This window comes from Lycorma delicatula, chromosome 1 (genome assembly GCF_047948215.1).
Source record: "Lycorma delicatula isolate Av1 chromosome 1, ASM4794821v1, whole genome shotgun sequence".
Lineage (NCBI taxonomy): Eukaryota > Metazoa > Arthropoda > Insecta > Hemiptera > Fulgoridae > Lycorma > Lycorma delicatula.
In genome coordinates, this window is record NC_134455.1 from 355,008,579 (window position 1) to 355,034,813 (window position 26,235).

Genomic DNA, 26,235 nt, shown 5'->3' on the forward strand with positions numbered 1-26,235 from the left:
TCATACATATCATCCTCATTCATCCCCCTGAAGTAATACCTGACAGTGATTTCCGAAGGCTATACAGAAAAAAAGAAAAAAAAAGATTATATTTATAATTTCTCTGCAAATAGCTCCAAATACCCACTGATTTGGAAGAAAAAATTGAAAAAAGTGGCTGCCAGTTACTGAAAAATTATCCAATAATTTGTGCCTCAGAGCTTTAGGATTACATTACTTGACATTTAGAAATGAAATTCTAATACTAATACATATTAGTATCTCATTTCTAAAAAAAACCAATGTGTAGGAAAAACAAAAAGACTCAATTTTTTTTTTTTTAAATAAACAAATTCTAGTCATTTTTAATGGCATACACTGCAGTATCTAATGCCATAAAAACGTCTATCTGATTAATCTCTGTTGATTTAAATGTCCAATTCCTTGTAAAATTATTTGGGATAGTCATCCCGGATAGGTACTCTTATCTAATTAAAAAAAAAAAGAGCTCACTAATTCTAAACTGTGCAGCATGCAGCATATGCTCTTAATATATTTTATTGTTATTGTTTACCCATTAATGTTATTGTTTTATTTTCATGCACTGTAAGTACATGATTGAATTTATTTTTGAAAAGGTGCACTGTAAGTACATGATTGAATTTACTTAAAATCAGGGTTAAGCACCTCCCATAAAATTAGCTGATTTTCTGAGTCAAAATTTCAAAAGTTCAAGTCCTTGTAAAGGCTTTTACATGGATTTAAATGCTAGAATGTGGATAACAGTATCCTTTGGTGGTTGAGTTTTAATTAGCCACACATCTTAGGAATGGTCAACCTGAGTCTGTTCAAAACGTCACATTTACTGGTACAGTACACTACAACTGCAGCTACTTCAGGCCTGGCAAGCAGGTAGCAGTGATTACAGAGGGCTAATCTGTACAAACACACCAGATCCGGTACTAGCTGAAAAATTGCTTAAGAAAAATAAACTGTAAGTTGAGATGCTTTATGGTTCTGTTATATTCTTTACCTTATTTACAGTGTTAATAATATATTGTTTTTAGATATAAAACAAGTGAATTTATATAAAATTATTTATTTTGTTTCATTAATTCACAAGATTTTTTCAGCAACATTTAACATCTTTAGGTGACCTATCATTTAATGTTTTTTAATACTATTAGCCTCTCTGTTCTGTACTAATTATTTAATCTCAACATATATAAATACACAACATGTTTTCTGTTTTCTCCCTTACACATATTTTAGTCTTTGTTTATCTTTATTGTTTTTCAAGCAGACTACCCATAAAAAAAAACAATTTTTATTTAAAAAAAAATTATTTGGCAATTTGTTTTTCTGGCTTAGCTCCCTTAAGTTATTTCCCTACACTATTAACCAACTTCTCCCAGCATTTTTTTTTTTTACTGTTGTTCAGCTTCCCAGAATCTCTTTGTGCTACAGAGTATAGGTCTCGTAATAATTTTCTTTAATCTCTTTATTTTTAAATTGTCAGCTATTGAAGGTTGATTTTTATTTAAAAAAAAAATCTGCAGAAGTAATTTTTGGAAAATAAAAGAGATTCTTAACTCTTATTCATCAGTGATAGTTGTGGATTATTTTTACCAAAAACTCATTAATAAGGAACAGCACACAAGTAAGTAAAGCATCTACCAATTGCTGGTCATCTCCAGCTCATTGCCTATCACAAACTTTGCATTTCTGTCAAATAAGATTCTTTATTTTCTTCTTGAATTGATGAACAACAGGAATATGAAGGCAATATAACTTTGGCTTTGAAATGACTTAGGTGCAATATTTTTTTAATCAAGATTATTTCCACCATTTCTGCAGTCATTGTGTTCTAATTTCTACATCGTAAATATACAGCCATCTCAATACCTATTATGATAATCAGAAAAGATTTTTGTTCTTACTTTACTTATCCAGATTTCCTGACACGGGATTTGTGTTTTTGCTTTTTTTTAGAAGCAGTAGCATAAATTTTGGGATAATATGATACATCTTAAGTTAAGGTTAACATCAAGTGATGCAAAGTTTTGAATGTTTTTATGCTGATTTGTTGAAAACCATGAAAGAAAAGGTTAAGGTTGAGGAGGCCGGCGAAATACTGTCAATTAAACAGGGAAGGGATCAACAACTAGAGGTCCGAATTAGTGGGGCGCAGAAGGCGGGAGAGTTTTCCTCCCTGCTGAAGAACAGAGCAGAGGATCTCCAGGTGGATATAAGAACAAGAGGAGACCGCAGAACAGGCGTTCATGTAAAAGACATGCTGGGCGACACTACTGAGCGAGAGGTCAGGGAAGCGGTAGAGAAGGTACTAGAACAAGGAGAAAACTTTCAGGTCACATCACTAAGGGAGGCATTTGGAAACACAAAAAATGCCACGGTGGTCACAAGTCAAAGGAATGCAACGAAATTAATTGCAGCAAGGCTGAGAGTAGGGTGGGTGAGTTGCAGGGCCTACATCCGGACGGATATAGAGAAATGTTATCAATGTTGGGATGTCGGTCACAGCAGAAGAGAGTCCAGAGGCCAGGACCGTTCAAACCTCTGCTTCAACTGTGGTAAACCCGGCCATGCAATTAAAGATTGCAAGGAGGCGACCATATGCCTGGACTGTGGAGCCACTTCACATAGGACCGGGAACCCGTGCTGTAACAAAGGTCATGACTAAAGTAATACTAGTTAATAATAACAAGAGCCTACTCTCTAGTGATTTGAGCATAGAAATAGCAGCTATCTAGCTGCTATTCCGCTGCTAGTCCGCTTCGTAGATACGAAGCGGACTTCCTGGTGGCCACCGAACCTAATGTGTATTCGGCGGCCAGAGAACAGTGGCTGACCGATGGGAATGGTGATGTGGCAATTAGAAAGATCGTTGGAAATGTGGATTATGATCTGTATGGTAGAGGTGACGGACTCATTGCTGTTGAGGTAAGCAATAAGATTATAATAGGTGTATATATCAGCCCTAACTGCAGCAGGGAATCTCTTAAGAACACACTCCTTGACCTCCAACAAGTCATTATACGAGCTCGGAAGAGAATAGTAGTCCTTGGAGACTTTAACTGCAGGACTGTTCTAGCTGGAGCGGTCTCCTCGAACGCTAGAGGAAAACTCCTGGAGAAATTGCTGGCAGCAACAGGAATGACATGTATTAATGACCGGACAGCCACCTACCAAGCAAGAGGGCATCAATCGGTCCTGGATTTAGTTATAATTGATGGAAGGATGCGCACTGATGCAGCTGATTTCATGGTTCTTAATGACGAAACAGCCAGCGATCACAGAGTCATCTTTGTTAACTTCAGAGAGCAACGGCCAGAAATAAGACAGATAAATAACAATATCAGACTGTCTGATCAACAGATATATAGAGTGGCTAATAATGCGGCAAATAGAATTAGAAATAGTACTCAGATAACACCTGAAATATTCCAAAATATAGTTAAAGAAGAGATGGCGAACATACCGAGGAGAAATAATATTAAACATAATATGGTCTACTGGTGGTCCAGGGAGATAGAGGAACAGCGTAGAATTATGCAAAGACACAAGAGGACGGCCCAGAGGTTGATTCTAGAGTTGGTTCGGAAATAGGATGTAACATTGCGACAGAGCAATATAGGCAAGCGAGAAAGACGCTTAACTTCCTCATAAAGCAGGCCAAAAGAAGGAAATGGTTAGAACTATGCGAGGAGTTGAATGCCGATCCGTGGGGAAAGGCTTTCAAAATAGTAACCAAACGGCTTGGGAGACAAGCTCCGACACTGAATGAAGAAACGGCTGCGTTGCAGATCAGAAAGTTATTCCCCAGAACGGAGGAGCAATATAATAGAGAGGTGATAGAATGCCAGGGAGGAAGATTTACACAAAAAGAGGTCATGGAAGCTATAAATAAATTAAAAAATAAGAAAAGCCCCGGCCCAGATGGCATCCCAGCGGCCATCATTAAGATAATAGCTAGGATCGTACCTTGGGAAATAGTCGATGTAGCCAGCTACGGCCTACAAAATAGAAGCTTCCCTGAATGCTGGAAGGAAGCAAGAACAGTCTTCCTCCCAAAGGCAGGACAAATTCAAGAGAACACAGCATATAGACCGATTACGCTCATAAATAATATGGGAAAAGTAGTTGAAAGGTTGTTAGAAAATAGACTTAGAGAGGAAATAGAGGAAAAACAATGTCTACATCCGGAATAATACGGATTTAGAAAGGGACGGTCCACGGTGACCGCAGTCGAGAAGGTAAAAAACTGGGCATTAAATTGCAGAAGCGGTACATGGAGGACTAGAAAAATCCCCATGATCATAATGCTTGATGTTAGAAACGCATTTGGTACGGACCCCTGGACAGCCATCATTGAAGCGCTTCAAGCCATGCAAATAAGTAAATACTTAGTAAATCAGATAGATCAATATCTGCAAAATAGGTTCATAGAGGTCAAAACCCTAGAAAGGAAAGCCATATTTCAGGTATTCGGAGGGGTGCCGCAGGGATCTGTCCTTGGCCCAACCTTATGGAATGTTTTCAATGATAAAATCTTCAGGCTGAACTACCCCGAAGGGGTATCGATAGTAGGATACGCGGATGATATCGCAATATTAGTAGAAGACAGAGATATTAATGAACTGGAGAACAAGGCAAACCAAGCGCTTAGAACAATAGATGAATGGATGGAGGATAACAAATTAGAAATAGCTCCTAATAAATCCTGTTGCCTGGTCCTCTCGGGTAGAATACCATTAAGAAGTGAAAATCTAAATATCAGAGGACAGAGAATTGATGAAGTAAAAGAAACAAAATACTTGGGGGTACTTCTGGACAAAAGTTTAAGGTTCAGCAAGCATATTGATATGATTTGTGGGAGAGTTACTCCTGCTGTAAAGGGATTATTTCAAAACCACGGCACACCTAAAATGGTTATTCGAAGATTGATAACCGCGGCTATCACTTCGGCGGTACTGTATGCGGCTCCCATATGGGGGAGACAATGAACATACAGCGAAATAAAAAGAAGTTAAGAAGTGTCCATAGACTGGCATTGCTGCGTGTAGCTGCTAGTTACTGTACGGTATCGTATTACGCGCTGTGCGTACTGACCGGGGTCCTACCCATAGACCTTCAGATAAAAGCCAGAACCCTCAGACACAGCGGTATGTCGAAAGAAGAGATGGAAGGGATTATAGAACAAGAATGGCAAGAAGAGTGGGCAGAGTCCAGAGTGGGAGAATGGACCAGATGCCTAATCCCTAATATTAAAACCTGGAATAACAATAGACTCGGAGATGTCAATTTTTACATGACACAATTACTGTCGGGGCACGGCTCTTTCGGTCAGTATCTGTATAGGATCGGGAAGAGAGCCACCCCGCAGTGCATCTATTGTCCAGAGAACGACGATGCCGAACATACGTTGTTCATATGTCCAAGATGAGCCGTTAACAGAGGTCAAATAGTAATTAATGGTCTTACACCAGAAAATCTCATAAACTGGTTGGGGTACAACAATGAGAACTGGGAATGGTTCCGCAGGTTCGCCGGGGAGGTCCTGCGGGCCAAAGAGGATGAAGACAGAAGAATGGGAGTATGAACAGTAGGGTAGGGCGGACAGTCACTCCATGGAGGGCCTGTACGGCTTGGTGTGCGGGTACCTGAGAAGGGGGTGAACTCCAGGGGAGTTTGAGTTTGGGTTAAAATAAAAGACCAAGTCCCGGTCGGCGGGGTCGTCCCTGCGGGAGCCTAGGCTCTTTGTGGGGTCGGCGCTGTCGATTAGAGGCCAAAGGCGTAAAGACCGAGTCCCGGTTCCCTGCTGAGGCGCTGGGGGACGGCATAGCCGGACCTTGGCTCTAAAGCGGGGGATTAGAGGCAGGCAATATAAAACAAAAGATCCGAGACCGGGGAGGCCAACCTGCCGTGCCGGACGTATAGCCGGCGGGTGGGGGACGCCTCCTTTGAGAGTAAAAGGACACTCTCCCCGACTGAGTATACTTAATTGGATATCCGGTCGGGGAGAGTTTTGAAATTTTTACTTCTTCAGAAATTTCTTAGGCAGTTGGCCTATAATTTTTTCTTGATTATAGCACAATTGTTTTAAACTATTATTCACAAGGTAAGGTATTCATGCATATATTTATGTCGATACTCCTCATGCCTCTCTGCTGGTCCAGGAATCCATCCATCCCCTATAACATATAATACTAACTAGTTAGAAACGGCATTCTTATACCCAAAGCTACCAGAAAGTGAATATAAATGAATACCATTGCTTCTTTGTTCATAGGTTTAAAAGGCCTCAAACAATGGGAAGGACGTGGTTATTTTTTACTATTATTATCAGATTGAAGGAATTGAAGCAAAAGAAGAATAGTATCTTCAAGTAATAGAAGAATATATTGAGGGTAGAATTTGTCGCCACAGCCTAAACTTTGAGAAATGAACAATGTTCTATCAAATGCATAAGGAGAGTTATCTTGAACTTGTGGCAATTATAAAGTCAGAGATCCATAGAAAATAATACAAATAAGAGGGAATGTTTGAACGTTAAGGAACGATTAGTATATCATATTTATTATTTTCCCAACTTAATTCCAAATAACTTCTGTTATACTTTTCCTTTATCTAGTAATCTACATACTACTAGATGTAACTCATTACTCATAATTGTATAAGCAGGGATGTATTTCCACCTCCTGGACAAATTTTACATTTGTAGCCTGTTCATACACACTAATAGTAGTCAAATCTAATTTGCAGTGCTACTAGCAATTGTATTTTTTGTGTTCTTGTATCGCAATGGTACTTGTATTTTCAGTGAGGAAAATAATACATAACTAACTGGTTTATGACTACTACCTTTGTGTATGAGGTTATGTAAAAGATATTGCTTAGCGATATCAATTTTTAAACAATTTTCCTTTAAACAGTTTTTTACAATTTTTACCATTTTAATCAATTTTTAAATTGAAACTGTTTTAAATAATTTTAACCTTTTGCACACCATTTGATTGACCTAACATGAAAATTGATGTAGATGGAACAACGTACCACAACATAAAGTGTAAAGGGTGCCTACATAATAGATGAAATATCAGTTATGTAGATACAAATATTTTTCTCAAGAAACTCAGTTTCTATGAAGCCTTACAGTAAAATAGTGGAAAATATGCATCGATATGAAATTTCAATTTTATAAGGTTCCTAAAGAAATTCTATTGAAGGGATAACTCAAACAGAAGAAACCAAAACAGATTACATGACCTTTCTGATGGGCGACTTAACTGCTGAACAGTTTATAAAAAGGTATGATTAATCCTTTTTTAATCATTCATCATTCTTTTCTTAAAAACTAAAAGTCTTTCTAAAAATAAATACGAATTAATTCTTTATAGTCGAATAACTAATTGATTTTAATGTTATTAAACTCATTGTTTATATTTGCCATTTTACAGGATATTTTCTGTACCTCTAAACCGCAAAAAAAGGTTTGTTTTTATAATACATTATATATTTGTTAAATAAATTAATGATTTTTTAAAATATTTTTATTTATATTCGTATCTACAATTTCAGTCATAAGCAATTCATCAATATTTGTGTGAATGTATCAGTAAATGTTTGGTTTTGAAGAGACTCTGGCCGCCATTCCTGAGATGTGTGGTTAATTAAAACTCAATCACCAAAGAACATTGGTATCCACAATCTAGTATTGAAATTAATCTAAAAGCAAAGCAACTACTAAGATTTGAACATTAGCAATCTCAACTTTGAAATCAGCTGATTTACGATTATGAATTCACTACTAGACCAACCTTGTGGGTTAAGATGCTAATTCATCAATTTGCTATATTATATTAATGAATCTGCATACTTTACTGAAAAGAATATTCACTTATTCTTAAAAAGTGATAACATCGTCCTCTATTTTTCCAAACAGTTTACATGTAACTCAACACTATACTTTGGTTTACTAGAAAAGTCTGTATTAGGGGTTCTCTTTACATTTTTAATAAAAATTTTTAATAAAAAAAATTGTCATATAAAATATTTATATGACACTATTTATTTATATGACATTTGTTAATAAAAACCACTAATTTATATGACATTAAATTTTACAGATTTTCTTTCACATAGACAATACCACTCTATTGTTTTTAAATAATACAACTTTAAAAGCTAGTATTTTCTGCATCCCTTACAATTTTTATTTGGATAAAAAATATGTCTCTTTAAATAAATTTAATTAATGTTTTAGTGATTTATTTTGTAATTATTTTATATATTTTAGTACCTTCCTTTACACATGAAACTCATTAATACTCTTTCATGTGTTAATTTTTTAAGTTGATATGGACTTTAATTACACATATATTTTTTTGTTTTGGGATTCTGCTCTGATCAGTATTTAATCACAGTTTCTGTTAATCAATAAACAATGCTGGGACAGCTCCTTTTTCTACCTATGAAATATTATCTTACACCATTGTTGATGTGATCTATACAATGTATTTTGTCTATTCAGAATAAAAGATTTATTTTAATATATAAGGCTATTTCTTGATACCCTAAAATTGTAACAATATTTATCTACATTATTTCTCTATTACTTTTGAATTTACAAACTCTCTCTTTTGACTTTCCTTCCTAGCACACTATAGAAGACCAGAGCTTTAGAAAGGAAAGTATTGTAATCGGTCCAATTTGAACATATGCAGTTTTCATCGGATCTTTAGGTTTTGACACCTAAGGAACAAAAAACACAAAGCTGGATGGAAATGTTTGCATGTTCATGTGTGTGTTTGGTGCTTCACAGCTTATATATCCAGCACTACTGAACCGATTTTGACCTTACTTGGTCAAATAACTTCTATATATGGGGTGTTGATGGCATTAAATTTTCAACTTAAAAGGGAGAGGCTGTTGAAAAACGTTACCTGTAACGTCTGGAGATTCCGCCTAATTAAGGTCATATTTTTCTTAGGCACATTTGTTAACAATTAAAAAATAACAATATCTAAAAAAAATCATTTTTGTTAAATTGCACACCAACCTCAAAAAATTCTCTAAATAAACTAGTGGCTAAAAGAGTATAATGCGTCATTAATAGTCCCTCTCACCACAAGGAGCGCTAGTGTAACACTGATGTACAACTGTGCATCTCTTTTTTCTGTTTAGACTCTTTGAAGCCTCTGGAACCGGTGGTTCCGGAGGCTTCAAAGAATGAATGAGGATGATATGTATGAATGAAAATGAAGTTTAGTCTTATACAGTCTCAGGTCGACCATTCCTGAGATGTGTGGTTAATTGAAACTCAACCGCCAAAGAACGCCGGTATCCACGATCTAGTATTCAAATCCATATAAAAGTAACTGCCTTTTGTTTCATCTAGTATGTTGTAACATCAGAGGTGAGAGGTAGAATTAAATAAATTAATAATATCTGAAGTGTAAAAAAAGTATTTAAAGTGGTCGCTAGTACCGCCACACCTACGCAAATGAAATTTGGTAAGTGCGCGCGCTCTTTACTTAGAATCATTGAATTAAATAAATAAAAAAATATTGTCCTACCCTACTAAAGGGCATATGTGTGTCTGTCTGTGTGTGGGTCCGTCCCCTTTAACTTAGCACCGGAATGTAATCCCGATTCAGTAGTACAGGTCAGGTGTATACTTGTTATATTATTATATATAGATATATATGTGAAATAATAATAATATATTTTTTTATTTATATGATTGTTTTTCTTCATAAAATAATGAACTATAACCAAAAAGTAGGCGCCGGAATGCACCGATCAGTAGCGGAAAATATCGATTCGTTAGTATCATTTTTTAGAGTTAAATTTCTAATTTAACTTTCGTTATATCAATTTCCATCATTCAAAAAAAAAAATATTTTTACACAAGAGGTAATCAATTTTGTTTTGTAAACCTAATAATTCCATTCAGAGACGCCGACCGCCAGGGCAACCCGCCCGGAAGGCCTACATACGGAGGGCGTGCCTACGGCAAACCTCTGTAGTTAGTATTTAAATAAAATTATAAGTATTTTAAATTAAGTTGTGTTTGTATGTGTGTGTAAGCCATGCAGCAGAGCCGGCTTCCGTGGTGCGAGTGGTAGGGTCTCGGCCTATCATCCGGAGTCACGGATTCGAATCCCGGTCACACATGGCATTTTCACACGCTACTTGTCATTCATCCCATCCTAACGGTAAACCTAACGGTGGTCCCGGAGATTAAGAAAAAAAAGCCCCATGCATCAGAAAAAAGCTGCTTGATGGGAAATTCCTACAGCTGTGTTGTCAGCTTTTTTTTTTGAAAGAATATGGTTTCATGTTTGTAAAGGATGAGCAAATGATTTTTTCGTATAGTATTTCTCTATTAATAAACAATGGTGTTGAATATTTTTAGTAATGTTTTTGGACGAAGCAGTGTCCACCATTAAAAGTGGTTGCGACCGAAGTCCAACCGCTAATCGGATTCTGTGTAAGATAATATTATACAAGTATGCAGTAATCTATACACATATAAATACGCAATGTATATTGTTTGAAATTTTTACATTTCTCAGAATTAATAATGAGTAAAATTTATTTTTTGTTAAAAAAAAATCGTTGTTTGAATATATATTATGTGTGTGTGTGTGTGTGTGTGTGTGTATATATATATATATATATATATATATATATATATATATATATATATATATACAGCTTATCGTATGTTTAATTCAAATAATTTTTTCTTTTTAAATACAAAGAAAGCCGCTTGAAAACATAATAATCACTAACTATAAATGGATTTTTTAAGAAAATTTTTAAAATAGAATAATTCATAAACAAAATGTATTAGTTGTTTTATTTACCCTAAAAATATTATACCAATTGACTTTATTTTATATAAAACAATGAGGTACACTGCAGTAAATGAAAAAAATTAATTAATTCATAAATGAAACATTAATATTTATTGAAATTTCATTATATTTTTAATACAACATTTTTCTATACGTCGATGATTTGTTGAATTAAATTGCTGTAAAGGATAAAACGTTTTTTTATTAAACGTATAAAACATATATACCTGTAGTGAATGAAAAAGGATATCTCCAACAACCAGTCGATTTCTTTTTAAAATCGAGTTTTATAATCGAACAATCACTTTTTATTTTAAACTCAATCTTGTTCATAAACCGACATAATTTTTACTGTGCAATAATTGCAAATTTAAATGTAAATTTCAATGTATTTGCGCAAAGCATAACGTATAAATTAATGTAAAATGAGCCTAAAAACTAGGCATCCAATCCAGAATCTCGTTTTTACAATGTTGTTTTAGCAATAAAAATTGTTATTCACGTTACGTACTATATAAGAAATCAGTTACTTGAATACTACTTTGTAATCTTCAAAAGACTTAAAACCGACTCTAATTATTTAAGATAAATTGTATTACTCGTATATTGTCTGAATTAATGTTATTGTAATAAACTCGTTTTTAAACGAATTATCATAATTAAAATAACAATTAATACAATAATATTTTGTTTAAAAATGTGTATGAAAAACTTGTAAAAGAAAAAAACCTCTAAAACTTGTAAAAGTAAATTGATTACGTCCGTATTTTAAGACGTGTATTTATTAGCAATCAAAAAAATGTAAAAAAATTACAAAATATTTTTAAAATCGGACAAAGAGCTGCTAAACTTTGTGTTGCAGAGAGGGAAACTTGAGAAATAAATTAAATTGAAAATTTAAGTGTGTAAGTATGCAAGTAAAGAATTATGTAAAAAAAAAATTATTTTACTTTTTGAATATAATGTTGAGATAAGGCATCAATGGTGGTCTATCATCCCCACCACCTTGATGAATTGTAAAAAATGGCATTAATGACCCGTGATCAGAAGTTATTCTAAAAAAATTCATAAAATTCGGTTGATCCAACCTATAGGTATCAAGCAAAATTAAAACTGCTGAAAAAAGCAAAATAATTCTGTTTATTATCCTGCATCCGTGAATGAAATTGTTCAGATACATAACCAGAATGATATATTAATGAAATTAAATCATCTACAAGAATATGACTTTGAGTTCAAAAACGATAAAAATAGGATTTTTACCTTCCTCCATGTTATGAAGTTTGAATAACATCAAACATTATCAGGAAGTATTTCCCCATCTGAACTTAATGTCATTGGTTTGATTTTAATAAACTCGTTTTTAAGCGAATTATCATAATTAAAATAACTATTAGTACAATAATATATTGTTTAAATCGTATATGAAAAACCTATAAAGAAAAGACCTCTAACTTGTAAATTTAAAGACATTACGTCCATATTTTAAGACGTGTATTTACTACGTAGCAAGCAAAGAAAAAATTACAACATGTTTAACAACAGGAAGTATCTCAGCTGCTTAAAATAAACGAACAAATAATATACCTACCGACCCTTTGAGCAAAATTTTGAGATCGTTTCCCATAAGATCCGGTTTTCTTACTCTTTTGACCGATTATAAACAAAATTAAATGATATCAATATCACATGTACAGCAATTATTGAGCCAAGTTTCATCTAGATCGGTGTATCCAGACTAGAGATATCAAGAAAAAGACATGCCAATGTATAATAATAATAATAATAATGCCCCGGATAAATCCAACCCTACGACCGTGCAACAACATCTATGCACACGCCGGAGCGGGCAACGACATGGTACTTCGGTACCTCTACTTATGTCGGCTAACGGGGAGATGGTCTTGCTCAGGAACTCCTTTTAGAGTACGGGATTGGCGGTCCCGAGTTGGTTGCTGTTGTGCTTCCCGGTTTCGCTGTTTGCAGTGAGGGTTGGAGGCATGACCGTGATCTGTTTACCGACGCCGACGCTGGGGGGAGTGCGGACGGAGAGTATCCACCCCTCTTCTCGGTTGTGGAGCCGGGGGTTGAGGGTGGGCTGCTGTGAGCTTTCTCTGCCGAAGTCTTGCGCCGTCGAGTGTGAGTCAGTCACTTCAGCCTTTGGCAGGGATTGTCCCATGGGTAAGGGTGTCGAAGCCCTTATTGCTACGTGCGAGCCCTGGGATGTCGATATCGTGGATGTCGTGCCCTGGGATGTCGTGGATCAGGCAATACCTGACTCCCCGGTCCAGGTTAAATTTGTGGGAGGCGGCTGACTGGGAGAACCAAGGCAGGATCATTAATCCGGGGCACGCCCAACCGTCTATCCGCCCGCACCTTGTGACATATTGACTGATGACTTATAGGATTATGGAAACAACAGCTTCTACAAATTCCGTGGCAGAGGGTCACGTAAAAACCCTCGTTCTGGAGAACCTCTTTCTTCGGTAGTGAAGAGGACGAAGATCGTTGAGTTTAGTGATAAGGAAGAGTTCATAGAACTAGAAAGAAGGCATAGAACCGTACTTCGACTTAAGAATGGAGGATCCATTCCTAAGTATTTAATAATAAAGAAAAAGGATGATGGTAATTTTTCTGAGATCAGCCCCTTCGTGATTGCTCGTGGTATCACCGAAGCAGCTGGAGGACCGGTTAAAGATACAGACTGATTCAAAGAAACGGCAAATTTTAAAAATTAAATAACGTTTTATGAAAAAATTTTTTTAAGAAAACGAATTTTATTTCATGTAATTGTACAAATGTTGCCATTTTAGGATACATACATTTTAGTTTATTTTTTAAAGATGACATCTTCCAGGTGACCTCCTCTTCTACGTAAACACTCACGAAGTCTCTTCGTTAAATTGTTCGTGGTTTGATGTAACATCTCAACTGGAATTTCCGCAATTACTTCTCGGATCTTGGCCTTCAGTTCTTCCGTTGTAGCAGGTCTACTGTGGAACACTTTGCTTTTAAGGTGACCCCACAAAAAGTAATCGCAAGCTGAGAGATCAGGCGTTCTGGGAGGCCATCTAATGTCACCATTTCGTGAAATGACACGTTGTCCAAACAATCGGCGTACAGCTGCCATCGATATTCGTGCAGTATGTGACGTTGCTCCGTCTTGTTGAAATCAGGCTGTGTTAAGAATTGGTGGAAATTTCTTTTGTTGTTCCACAACAAAGGTTTCAAGCATGGCTACGTAACGAGCCGACGTCACTGTAATCGCAAGACCGTTGTCATCCTCAAAAAAATAATACTGTGTATCACACGGTACTCTAAATATCTATAAAGGAGTTGTTATATGCAGAAATTTGCTTAACTGCACGGTGCACGGAGGATGAAATTGTTGAGGAACTTTACGGACAAGGAGTCATTGCGTGTTGACCGCTAAACACTCGATGAAACGGAGAAGTTTTATTAGAAAATTTACCATTAGAACAATCCTGAACGTTTGTTATATTCTTCGTAAATCATCTGTATAATATTTCAAATTTTTTTGATATATTATACAGATTGTATAATTTTGAAATATTATACATACATTAATTAGAAAATGGTGTTATAAAGGAAGAAGAGGAAGTTGAAGAGGATGAAATGGGAGAAACAATACTGAGATCTGAATTTAAGAGAGCATTAAAAGATTTGAATGGCAGAAAGGCTCCTGCAATAGACGGAATACCTGTAGAATTTCTGCGCAGTGCAGGTGAGGAAGCGATTGATAGATTATACAGGTGTGTAATATTTATGAAAAAGGGGAAGTTCCGTCAGACTTCAAAAAAACTGTTATAGTCATGATACCAAAGAAAGCAGGGGCAGATAAATGTGAAGAATACAGAACAATTAGTTTAACTAGTCATGCATCAAAAATCTTAACTAGAATTCTATACAGAAGAATTGAGAGGAGAGTGGAAGAAGTGTTAGGAGAAGACCAATTTGGTTTCAGGAAAAGTATAGGGACAAGGGAAGCAATTTTAGGCCTCAGATTAATAGTGGAAGGAAGATTAAAGAAAAACAACGACATACTTGGAATTTATAGATCTAGAAAAGGCATTCGATAACGTAGACTGGAATAAAATGTTCAACATTTAAAAAAATTAGGGTTTAAATACAGAGATAGAAGAACAATTGCTAACATTTACAGGAACCAAACAGCAACAATAATAATTGAAGAACATAAGAAAGAAGCCGTAATAAGAAAGGGAGTCCGACGATGATGTTCCCTATCCCCGTTGCTTTTTAATCTTTACTTGGAACTAGCAGTTAATGATGTTAAAGAACAATTTAGATTCGGAGTAGCAGTACAAGGTGAAAAGATAAAGATGCTACGATTTGCTGAATAGTAATTTTAGCTGAGAGTAAAAAGGATTTAGAAGAAACAATGAATGGCATAGATGAAGTCCTACGCAAGAACTATCGCATGAAAATAAACAAGAACAAAACAAAAGTAATGAAATATAGTAGAAATAACAAAGATGTACCACTGAATGTGAAAATAGGAGAAGAAAAGATTATGGAGGTAGAAGAATTTTGTTATTTGGGAAGTAGAATTACTAAAGATGGAGGAAGCAGGAGCGATATAAAATACTGAATAGCACAAGCTAAACGAACCCTCAGTCAGAAATATAATTTGTTTACATCAAAAATTAATTTAAATATTAGGAAAAGATTTTTGAAAGTATATGTTTGGAGTGTCGCTTTATATGGAAGTGAAACTTGGACAATCGGAGTATCTGAGAAGAAAAGATTAGAACCTTTTGAAATGTGGTGCTACAGGAGAATGTTAAAAATCAGATGGGTGGATAAAGTGACAAATGAAGAGGTGTTGCGGCAAATAGATGAAGAAAGAAGTATTTGGAAAAATATAGCTAAAAGAAGAGACAGACAGACTTATGGGCCACATAGTAAGGCATCCTGGAATAGTCGCTTTAGTATTGGAAGGACAGGTAGTAGGAAAAACTTGTGTAGGCAGGCCACGTTTGGAATATGTAAAACAAATTGTTAGGGATGTAGGATGTAGGGGGTATACCGAAATGAAACGACTATCACTAGATAAGGAATCTTGGAGAGCTGCATCAAACCAGTCAAATGACGGAAGACAAAAAAAAAAATTTCAAAGAATATTTCATGATACTAAATTCTTAAGATAACTTCTGTATTTCAAAATTAACTTTTCAAGAAAGATGAAAAATCCATTTCATTTGATAAGTGATGCGTAAATTTCCAATAGAATTTATACATTTTATTTTAAATTAATAATAAATTATTTTATCGCTGAAGTGAATATAACTCTCCTACTCAGATGACGTATCATAAAAAATAATGTATTGTTTTCCACACTAAAGAGTACGTTAATTTGTTACTTAATGCTATCTACCTTAATGTTTCTTAAAGTTGAGATACATGTAAACATTCGATGTACACAATTCGTCACCTTTCCTGTGGAAAGGTGACTTTTACTGTGGGACGGGATCCTGATTGAAGATTTTATATTCGCATAACTACTAATGCGATCAATTAACCGATTCATGAATTAACTAGCGTGGTATTCCTACTACCTTCCGTTTTAGAGTTAACAGCGCTGGCATCACAGACTGTTCTTAATAATCAAAACTTTAACAGTATGTTTTGAACTTCGGTCGTGAAAAGTGCAATGGAGCAACGTGCAAACATAAACTTTTGTTTTAAATTTTGTAAAAGTGCCACATACACTATTAAAATGATACAAACTGTTTATGAGTCTGTTACTGTTAATGAGTCGTAAAAACGTTTTCAAGTGGTATGCAAGGTTTCGTGATGGTAGACAGAGCATTGAAGATGATTCACGTCCAGAAGCATCATCGACAGTTAAAGTAAAAGAAAATGCTCGAAAAGTGGCTGAAATTCTTCGAAATGATCGTTGGGGATTTACCAGGTTAATTGAGGGCATCACTGGAATTCCTAATACAACTATGCATCGCATAGTTGGCAGAAAATTTGAGCAAAAATTTTCTGTTGTCTGGGGTCTGTTGTCGCTTTGTGCCCCACTCACTCGCTGACGATCAAAAAGATTACAGAGTGGAACACTGCAGAGACATAATAAGATCGGCCGCTAGGGACCCAGACTTCATGTCTTGCATCGTAACAGGTGATGAAACATGGTGTTTCCAATGTTTTATTTCGCGGTGTGTATTTCAGGTGGTATTTCGAGTGTTTTCATCGTTTCAACATGATTTCAGCTATCCAAAGGGCTACGACCATAGTACTGTAGGACATTTGAAAGGTAGAAAATCAGAATTGTTTCGAACAATTTTTCCAATGTTTTCGGCTGTGTATTCACTCAAGAGGAGCCTATTTTGAATAAAAAATCGTATAAACTAAAAATAAACAACTCTTGTATTTTATTTAATATGAGTCATCTTTCCTGTGGGACGGATTGTACAAGCGACACTAACCATCACTGTTTGCTCTAAAACTAAAAGTATTTACGCAAGTCCATCTCGAGAGTAGAGTGAATGAAGAAGTAACTTGTAGAATATAACTTTGTGATTTATCAATTCAATGATCGGACGATTTGGGAGCAGTACTGACAAGACAGTAGATGGACTGAATCAGTGCTACACTCATACCAATCAAAATTATGTTTTTCGCAACATAGAAATTCAGACCTACACCCAATAAGTCGAACAAATTAGGTCACCTAACAAGGGGAACGTAACCTCATTCCGTCCGCGCAGGAGCCACGGACAAACCCCGCACTCCACTCCCACCCGGTCCCGAGACATGAAGTTTCCGCGGCATTACCAAGTCACAATCAGGGAGGCGCTATCGGCGGAGAGCACACCCTCGGTGGCACAGGCTACCACACCCCGGCAGCGTGGCCAGCCTCGCCAGTGGGAGCCCAAAATCGAATCACAAACGATACTAATATAACCTGGCACGATGCCAATGCCTCCAACCTCTAACCAATCCAATGTCTAGGCCGGAACCCTAGCCACTCGGGATCCTACCACGATCAAGTCCCTCCATTAAATTCTCTCTGTAGACCTACACTCCGCAAGGGGGCAAAGAAAACTAGCCACTATAGACCACTCCTCGCGGATCATCCAGTTAATACGAAGATCCAGAAAGGAATGTATTCTCCAAAGTTCCCTAACAGATCGTGAAAATTCGACCTCAAATCGGAGACAGACGTAGAGGACATGGTCCACTGTATAATCAGTCCTACAATCCCGGCATTGACTTGAATTCACCAAACGAAACCTAGCCAAACTCGCCCGAAAGGCACCATGTCAGGAGAAAAAATGCGTGATATACCGGTCGGGGTAAAACCATCTAATCGCATCTAAATCAGACACTATAGGAAATATACCATGCGTGTAGTGACCTGTCGGGGATTCGTCCCACCTGACCTGCCAAGACGCAAGGCCCCGGTCTTCAATCTCCTGCTTTCGTTTTGACGTCAATAGGTTATTTGACAGGACAGTAGATGGACTGTCCGCCAAAGCAAGAGATGTTGTACTGCTGATTAAAGACTGGCTTTCAACCAAAGTCCTGGAGCTGGCGGATGAAAAAACTGAGACTATGGTAGCGAGTGGCGGAATAAGACTGAGCCCGATGAATATACGTGTCGAGAAGAGTATTATGTGGTGTCTAATAAGATGATAAATTATTTAGAGGTCTGGTTGGATCAGAGTATGTGCTTCGGTCTATACATAAGGAACACCAGTGAGAAAACTGAAAGAACCGCCATAACCCTCTCTAGAGTAATGGCGAATACTGTAAATCCTCGACAAAAGAAAAGAGTGCTGCTTGCGGGAGTGATAACCTACATAACTTCTTATTCATGCCCGGTGTGGTGTGATGCTCTGGCTGTAGATATTCAATAAAGTTCAGTAGAATATCGCATTGCATGTGTAGCAGCAGGCTACAGAACTATGTCGTCTGAGGCCATATTTGTGATATCCGGCATCCCTCCTTTAGGCTTAAAGATAGGTGAACTCTTGGAGAGAAGTAGAGGTACTCCAAAGATGGTTGCACTGTGCGACTTGTTGGACAGGTGGGAGGAAAGGTAGAATCGAGCGGCAGGTGGCCGCTGAACCTACACATTGATTCCTGATATCAAGAAGTGGATCAATAGGAAACACGGTGAGGTGGATTTTTGGACAACCCAGTTCTTAACCGGACATGGGTTGTTTAATTCCTATCGGGCGAAAATTAGAAGATTTGATAGCGGTGCATATCAATATTGCGGAGCAATAGACACGCCTGATATTTCACTGCATCCGATGGGAGGAGGAAAGACGGCTCTGCTGCAACATCACCGGACCACTCGACGAGGGATGCATTGTGGAGCGGATGCTCTTCTCAGAGTCCGGTTGGAATGCTGTATCCAAGATGTGTTACAATATTCTAAAAGTGAAAATGTCTGAAGAAGACCGGTATGGACATATCTCTGCACGAGGAGGATTCGTCGGACCGCTTGAGGGAAGTGGGCGGCTCAGCAATTTAGCATGGGGGGTCCTTTAGAGTCGCCTCTGTTGAAGAGGCTGTCGGGACTTCACTGAACTCGGGGCAGAAGACAAAAGACAACCACGATGTGGATGAGTGTACGGATGTGCCAGTGTGAGTGGAGCAAGTAAGGTTCAACTACGGTTAAGTCTTACTGGTCGTTACTCTTTTGGAAAACAGGCTTTTAAGCCTATAGTAAGCTAGTGTGGCTTTGGATTACTTAAGTTCTGTCTGTGTAGGAAGAGGTTTGTTCAAATCTAGCTGTTAAGGCATCTACACATCTTATCTTATCTTGTGCTGCGTCTGGCTAGTGGGTTGCCTAGTCGCTGGGGTTGGGGATCATTGTAGTTTCCCTTTTGTGCGGTTTGGCTTCCCTTCTCCTGGCGTCTGAGGACGCGGGATGTTCCGAGTGATGCCGAATGGTTGGTATCATGCATGTCGTTGATAGGAGGAGTTTTTAGTCGGTCCTGGCTTGATCGACCCGGGTTCGTTTGACTGGAACCCGATATAACCACATATGGGTGCGTTGTATCTGTGAGTAGATTTTTTAGCCTCCTCCTACGTAAAATCCAAAAAAATTCAATGATCGATGAATCGATCATGATTGTCATTTATCAGTTTCACCATTTTGTGAATATGATCTTAATATTGAAGAGCTTGGCTGGCATATCGATATGCCAAGTTTGGCTAAAACGAGATTTTTAACAAAAATAGAAACAGCTGACTCATTGTTATCTAATATCCTAATGATAAATTTTGATAATAAATTACGAAAAGAAATTTTGGAAAACGGTTTGTAGAATCGTTTCCATCATGAAATTACAATGTTACATGATGTGTAATTACCCCCTTTCTACCGAAAATATTTTTCTTAAATGGTGGTTGGGAACGGCCGTTTTACTCCGATCTGAACACTTTAACGGTTAGTATCTAAAACACGGATGAAGTTATCGACGCAGGATTTTCGCTAAAGTTTTTTCCGTTCCTACATTGAAATTATGTGTCATATGACAATCATGCCGTTTAAAAAAATAAAGTTTAATTCAATATGACGGATCCGAGATGGCCGATAATTTCAAACACAACTCAGAGTAGTTTCTTTTACACAGTAATCAACTAAATTTATTCTGGTAGCGTAGTCACACTTAGTTTTCTATAATTAAGCCGTTTCCAGACTTTTCAGCCACTCTGCACATATTAACCAATCAGAATAGCTTTGTTATTTAAGCTTTGATTAAAAACAAAATCTTATCTCTAACCTTCACGCTTGCTTATATTTTATTCTGAACGTGAATTGATCTGAGTAAGCATATTCTGATTAAACCTTTTATTCTGAGTAAGCATTGATCGTCTTTAAGACACTGTTAAATGAAATAATTCCCTTGTTGAATTGAAACCTATACATATAATGCATTCATCCATATCATAGAGGCTTACATTATTTGATTTTTTCTTTTTTATATATCAATTCCATTTTTTTACGACTGAGAAACACGTGAAGTAGTTGACATACGAGTGGCATCAATCAGAGATGCTTCTCTAAGCGTCTTAATGATATACGGTATACAACCAGTAGTTGTAATAAATAACGTAATGTCACTTATAAAGCAGAATATCACCCGAATTTCGGTAGGCTTAGCATACTGATATCCAGCCGTATATTTTATTCAATGAAGAAGCCAACGTGAAACCACTTCACTCATCATTTTTCCTAGTAAGCATGTCAGAGATGTTTGTTATTCTTAAAGGCTGCTATGTCATTTTCAAGAGAGACCCTTGACAGGCCTACCGTCATTGGTAGGCCTTTTGGATGAATGATCATCATTTCAGACAAGATTATTATTACAAAGATTCTTTGCGTCGATGTCTTTAACTTGTTGAGATGATTTAAAATTACCACACGCTTCAGTCGTATTAGCCATTTAAAACATTTAAGTAAAAGGATTTACCCTCAAATCATTGTGCTAAATTGAAATTCAAAAGATTTCAAGGGAAAATTTTATTATGAATTATTAAGAATGTATAGAATGTATATTGTCTAATATGTCCTATACATAAAATTTTATACCTCCAGGTAATAGAAATTGCATGATACTTTGGAGTCACATGGGAAATTAATACAGTGCTTTCGAAAAGTAACTATACACCTCTTATGCACTAATACAAAAATAAGTAACATCAACTTACCTTACATTAGTTATTGAAAATGTTCATCATGAATATCCGGATTAATCACCACGGGCCTTTTCTTTTTCTCGAAACTCTCACAAGTTGTTCATGTGAAATGTTCTTTGTGAAATCATGAGTAGCAGTATGAAGTTCCTGAACATACGGGGATTCCTCAATAAACATTACTTTTTGCATTTTCATATCCTCAGAACTAAAAATCCGGTGAACTTAAGTTCACAAACCATTAGAAATGATTCTATAAAGAAAACATTTTTCAGTAGCTTTATGAACTGCCTAACTGTATGTCCAACTAGTTAAGCCGTCTTGTTGAATCTAAGCATTATTAATTTCATCCTCTCATGAACTGGTGAATGATTTCACAATGACGATCTGAATTTATTGTCTCTGTGAAGAATATTGGGCCGATTATTCGACTCCAGAATATTGCAAATCACACACCAATTTTTTCTTCATATAGAGGAATTTCATGTACGGCTTGTTGGTTATTGGCAAAACATAAACGAGAGTTCTGTGGCTCTATATAACCTGATAAACGGAACCACTTCTTGAAGGTATAGAAAACATAATCCAAAATATCGTTAGAATTGCCCGCTAGAAACTTTTGAAATTATTCACATTATTGAATTCGCTTTCCGGAGTCTGTAAAAAATAACTTTTGAACTGATTTCACTTTTTAATCTTATAAATGTTTTAGTCTTATCCTTAAGAGTAAGCTTACTACAAACTGCTTTGTGTGCAATTCAACACCGATATTTTTCCGTCGAGCCAACGTTCGCATGGACCTGTTTATGTCTTACAATCTTTCTTCATCGAGTACAGATGGTCTACCATTTTGCTCATAGTCCTTTACTGATCCTGTCTCCCTAAATTTTTTAATTAGCGCTTTTACAATATGTCGTTAAGGAACTTGTGAACCTAAAATCTAACGTACCTGGAATGGAAAACTAATCTTTCAATGTCTATGTGTACTCATCATGCTCACAGAAGACGCACTCAACAACAAATATACGCTGTTCTAAAATGAACACCATTCCCAGACCACGCAAGAAGACGAGCTCAATCGTTCAAAAGCGACGAACACAAAATTCACAACAAAAAACTATAGACCTTATCGTCTTAAGGTCATCGACCTGACTGGTTCGCGGAAGCACACGACGCAGGATTAAACTATGCAAAAACGATTACTCGCAATTTAGGAAATAGAATCTCTTAACATACAATTGTGTTTATACAGGTGTATAGTTATTTTTCGAGCGTTCTGTATAAGCAAACAGGTTTCTGTACAACAATATATTCGAAAAATTAAATTTGTTTTTTCTGGCAGCAAAATGTTTGTTTCTCCTGACTTCTGCTTCAAGGGTAAAATGAAACCATAATAAAATTCTTGAGATCCAAATTAAGAGGAAAATTGGGTGGTTTAATAAGTTTTTAAATTGGTCAGAAAACCAGTTTTAAGTTGGCAGAAAATATATTATAGGAGTCTTTTGCGGGGTTTTCCTTTGCCCAAGTGTGGGTGTTACAAAAACGGGGAATTTAATTTTTTGTAAAGGACAGTTCACTAGTAACCATTGACTTGATTTACATCAATTTTCTCTAAAATAATTTCTTAAAAAATATTATTGGAATTTTTATTTATTTATTGATAATGAAACAAATTTATTTACGGTAATCCAAAAAAAAGTTGTTTTTATCGACTCCAATTATCAATACTTTACAACAATTGTTTCAAAAATTATTAAAGATACGGTAGTTCTGGAACATGTTTTATTCAATTGGGTGAAAATCATATCAAGTATGAAATTTTATCCTTAATTTGGATCCCAAGATTTTCAGAATAGTTTATTTTATTCTTGGGTCAGAAAATGACTTTGCTCAAAATTTTAAAACAAACCGCTTTCGAACATAATTATTATGTACCGGAATAAATTAATTTTTACCTCACTTAATTTTATAATTTCTCAACATATAAAATTTGCATACAGTTAATTTAACTTAAGATGGCAGCTGATAATCTACATTATTCATAAAATAACCGGTTTTGTTGGTAAATCTACATACATTTTATCGTTTAAAAAATTCAAGGAAAAACAAAGTTGTTTAAAGGGAATTTCCAGAAGAAATTAGGGAAATTTTCGTCTATATATGAAAACTTTTATACCTACAATCAGATAAACCATCAATTTATTGTTAAACCTAATAAAAAAAGTCTATTTAGACTTGAATGTACAGAAAGTACTAAAAGATGATAATCAAAGTTAACAAAGTTAATCTGAAGAAAGAAGTTAATAATTAGAAGTTTAAACTTCACTTCTCAGTTCGTTAAGCTGAGAAGTTCAAAATCTTTTTAAAGTGCAGATCGTCTTATCAATGTGATGACATTTTATTCAAATTGGATAAATTTTAAATGCTTTAAATCACTTTTTTAATGAGTGTATTTATTTAACACACTTATACTATCTTACTAAAAGATATTTGTATGTGTGTCTGATTGTCTGTGTGTATGTCCATCCCCCTTAGCACTTAGGTAACAGGCACCGGAATGTACCGATCACTAGCGGAAAATCCCGATTCGTTAGTACATTTCTTGTGGTGGTCATTATTATATATTTATTACTTGTACTTGTTAATATTTATATTTGTAATATATAGTTATTTCTTTAATCGATATTTATATATGGGAAATATATATATTAATAATATATTTTTTTATTTATGTGATTGTTTATTTTTCATAAAATAATGAACTATAACCAAAATGTAATTACTCAAATTAACCATAATACAACCGCAAAACTTTTTCTTCAGACCATCCTTCATCATCCTTCTCTGATTTCATTTAATTTTCAATTCATTTTTCATTGAATATTCATTTTAATTTAAAAAAAGAAACGGTTAACACTTATTTTATTATTGATACTGATGTTTTAATTGACTTTATAAATTCATGTTTTTTATTATTATTTAATACTGAATTTTTATTAATCTATATATATATAAAAATGTTAAGTTCGTTTGTGTACGGCTTCAAAAACTCAATGTTCTGCACCGATTGAGCTCAAATTTTAGCAAGATATATAACTCGCATCAAAGATTGTTTTCATCTATTTTTAATAAATCTGTCTATCTATTTTTAATTTGGAAATGTAAACAAAGGAAAACCAATCAGATCAATGCAAGATGGCCGCTGTCAAACACAACGACCAAATTTCTTTGAATTATATTTAACAGCTAAAACATCTGTATTTTATTATTAAAAAAAAACACGATAAAAAAAAATTAGCACGATATATAACCCGCATCAAAGATTGTTTTTATCTATTTTTAATAAATCTATCTATCTATTTTTAATTTGTACAGTTTTTAATAAATAAGAGGCTAATAAATCAGATGGAAATGTAAACAAAGGAAAACCAATCAGATTAATGCAAGATGGCCTTTGTTAGGTTATTTTTTTTACATATATATGACCAAACAATCGTTTTTTGGTCATTTAGCGTTCTTTGCTATGTAAAAGCAAAGAACAAAATTCACAAATAGTAACACTGAAACCACACAACTAAGTATTCGTTTTTTTTTTGGTTTTTCTAACCTCCGAAACCACCGTTATGCATTGCTTCAGATGATGATATGAATGATTTATAGCGTATGAAAATGCCATGCCTGACCGAGATTCCAACTCGGAACCACCGGATTATAGTCCGAGACGTTACCACTCGCACCACGGAGGCCGGCAAATATATTCATTAGGAGCCGAATAAAAACACGACTTACCAATATGGCGTTGTGTGTCAAACCAATTTTTTACGGACTATAATTACTTTTAATACGCGAAACCCTTTGCAATGATTGAACATTAACTTAAACCTCTTCAAAAATTATTCCTTTTGAACTAAGCTACATTTTGATATCATTGTTTTTCTATAAAACGGCTGGAATTCTTTTCGTTTAATGTTAAGAAGCGTTGTCGAAGACAATAACCGAATTCTCTTCCAAAGGACATAATACACCGCTAAACTATTTCTAAATAATTCAAATTCGTGTAATTTTTTTACGAATCGCGTTTTTATCAAAATCTCACCTTTTTCTCAATTGACCTGCTGGGTTTTGTTTTCTTTGGAGACCGTAATTCATTAGTAGATTCATACTCGAGAATCACGTTGTACACTGAAGCAGCACAACTTCTACTTACGTTAGCAGTTTATTAACATCTGAAATCAACGCCGTTTGATTATTCTATAATTTGTAAGCATTACTCTGTTTTTGTAAGCATTTAAAATGATGTGTTTTTTCGCACGACTTAAGAGCTTTTTTTTTCAGCCCACAAATCTTTATATATAAAAATGTTAAGTTCGTTTGTGTACGCTTCAAAAACTCAAATTGTTCTGCAGCGATTGAGCTCAAATTTTAGCACGATATATAACCCGCATCAAAAATTGTTTTTATCTATTTTTCGTATCAGTCACATACCCGCGACCGCGAGAAAACAGTTTTTTTAACGGTCAGCTGTGTACCAGTGACCGCGCCATCTGCCGGAAGCGAGGGGAACACTCGCCATACTAGCTAACGACAACCGCAGTCACATGTGAAACAATACCTGTTCCCAATTACATTGTATATTAACAAAAAAAACAAAACATATCCACTTGCATCTGAT